Below are 3,014 nucleotides of genomic sequence, written 5' to 3'. Positions count from 1 at the left end.
GTATATATGTAGTCGTTTAATAGCCGTCTAATTGATGACTAGTCTATAAATGGGCTATGATTAGACGTCTATTAGATTTTCACTGACAGCCCAAATTTAGCCTTGTTTTAGCCTAGACCCATATTCACCGTCTATTAGACGTATATATGTAGTCGTTTAATAGCCGTCTAATTGATGACTAGTCTATTCTTGGGCTATGATTAGACGTCTATTAGATTTTCACTGACAGCCCAAATTTAGCCTTGTTTTAGCCTAGACGCATATTCACCGTCTATTAGACGTATATATGTAGTCGTTTATTAGCCGTCTAATTGATGACTAGTCTATAAATGGGCTATGATTAGACGTCTATTAGATTTTCACTGACAGCCCAAATGTAGCCTCGTTTTAGCCTAGACGTCTAGGCTATATTTAGACGTCTAATAGACGTCTTTTAAACGCAAAATTGCTTGCTGGGTTGTTTCCTGGGAACGGGAAGTGTTTTACATTTTAACAGGGCCGTGCACAGACATTTTGAGGGGCAGTGGCCCAAACCAAAAAAAAAGGGACACTGGGGGGGTGGGTGCTTGTTAATACAAGTGATCCAGTTGTTACAAATATACAATTAAAAAAGACAGCACACTCTGTAATAAGTTTAGACTTTATTGTAGATGTTTTGATAAGAGTGGGCTCTCTCTCTGAGCCTGCTTCTGCCTCCTCTTCAATGGAAGTAGTGGAGAGTGGGGTAAGTTGACCCACCCCCTGTATCTTGGCAACTGTACACTTTTACTGTCATGTGACCATGTATTTTGGAACCACCCATCATTTCTGCCAGACTGTGAAAAGAAGAAACACACGGGAGGAGTGGAAGGCACCCATTAACTTTAAAAACTGTTTTTGGCTTGTCAAAGTAATAACAGATGTAATGGTAAAGGTTGTTACATCAAAGCAAATTTATCCAGGTCTAAAAATATTTATGATACATATAGGTGATTTAGCAACATATAAAACCATGCAAATCATTTAGCTAAATATTAGCCTGAACTGGTAAGCAAGCTATTTTTTTCCAAAATGGCAGCTATGGGGCAAAGTGAGCCAAATGCTGTGGGGTAAATTGAGTCAGCATTTTAACTTACCTCATCATAAGACACTGTATTTAAGTTACATTTCTGAATTATAAACTGGTGTTTTAATGTGATATTACTGGTTTAGTTTATCAAACAACTTTTGGTGTTCAACATAGTGTAACGTGTTCAGAATGTTGTTGTGTTGTGGAAAACAATGTGTTTAATGTTAATGTTGCACTTTATTCCTTTTTGTGTTTGGAACTGTTATTGGATGTTCAAGTGTATAGGGAAATAGGCTCCACCCCCTGGGGTGTGTAAGGGGAAACTGAGAGAAGGGGGTCAGAAGAGTGCCCCGCTGGTACAAGTGCGGTTCTCTCTCAAGTCGGGGTGTGTACAGCGTGGGTTATGGCCGACAGCAGCCCAAAGATTTGGTCAGATGGTCATTTTACACCCAGATGGTGCATCTTACCCACTGACTCGAGTCGGGTCAACTTACCCCTAAAGAGCCTTTAGCAGCCTCCCTTAGCTCTTTCTCTTTCTCTCTGTCTTCTTTTTTGCGAAGGCATTTTTTGTCTACAAAGTGTGCCAACAAAAGCGAATCTTGTTGTTATTTATGATAGATCTGATCGGGTATAATTTGAGAGGGGCACCTCAGCCGATGAGGGCAAAGGGGCAGTGGCTCTCACTCGTGGCTCTAGCCACCGGGCCTTATTCATAAGATAATTATGAATTTATCTTTTGCACGCCAAAGTCAATTTTTGCATATAAATATTACGCCAAATAGAAACAGAAAATCGAGCTATAAGCACCTTCATCAGAAGGGTAGGGGGAGGCCAGGGGAGCGCGGAGCTCTCGTGCCTCCGTTGGTAAAAAAAATTAGCCAATCACCATCGTGTGTTCACTTTCAGCGCTGAGGAGTGCTGAGAAAAGAAACCTAGCAAGGGAGGCTAGCCTCCCTTCTGATATCAACCAATCATCACAGAGACGTAAATTACGTGATATTAGTTTGAACGTCTGCCGCTGCGCTGATAATGTACCAAGTAGCCTACTTATGATGAGTCGTGATATTGAATATTTGATCGCCAACAGATTTACCAAGCTGTCATTCAAACAGTATATATACAAATTTAGGGAAAACAGCCTAAGCTGGATATAGGCTAACGTTACAGCAGTCGGCTTAATTAAATGGCACAACAGGCAGCTCTCTTTTAACATAGACTTTTAAGAAGGGATGGATGTTTGCTTCAAGTGATAGGCCAGGTAAGTGAAATTATATTATTTTGCTGTATGTATGTCGTTTTCTGACTAAAAGCAACCAAAAAGCCATTTTAAAGTGGTTAAGCAAATAATAATAAGAATAATCGGCAGGGATCCCAGACCAATACAATTAGTGTGCCTCCTCTATTTTAAAACCCATGAGCCGCCACTGGTCCTGACTAGGCGTGATGCAAAAACTAATCCGTTTCTTGCGCCTAATAGCGCACATTTATATCGTTTAAACATTTAAACTAACATTGTGATATGCTTGAACTGTTTTATGTCTATAGATTTTATTTTAGGCAAGTCGTGATTATTTGAGAAGGCTAAATTGATCAAACATAGGCTATGATCAACTCACTGTCTGCCGCTGGCCTCTTGGTCGTTACTTAAAAAACAAACAAAAAAACCGTACATTTAACGAACAAAAAATGCTCCAAACGTTTTTCTAAATTAACTTTATAAAAAAAAAGTAACAAAATATAATCACTTTTCCATTATACACAAAACGGAACTATTTTAATAGCCGAAACAGTAGTATAAGCTGTTTTGGGAGAAGGGGAAAAAAAGATGGGCTCGGGCCGAGAATTCTGATGAGCTGTCGGACAAGGCCAGGCTATAGGGCCTATATTTGAGGCCCGTGCAGGGCTCTAGTGTAGGATGGCCGAAGGAGATGAATCCCTGGAACTTTTTCCCCCGTCGAAAAAGACG

Source organism: Sinocyclocheilus rhinocerous, unplaced genomic scaffold (assembly GCF_001515625.1).
Source record: "Sinocyclocheilus rhinocerous isolate Xijiao unplaced genomic scaffold, SAMN03320098_v1.1 scaffold3040, whole genome shotgun sequence".
In the NCBI taxonomy this organism is placed as follows: Eukaryota; Metazoa; Chordata; class Actinopteri; order Cypriniformes; family Cyprinidae; genus Sinocyclocheilus; species Sinocyclocheilus rhinocerous.
The sequence above is the reverse complement of the archived record's forward strand: the minus strand, read 5'-3'. Positions refer to the sequence as shown.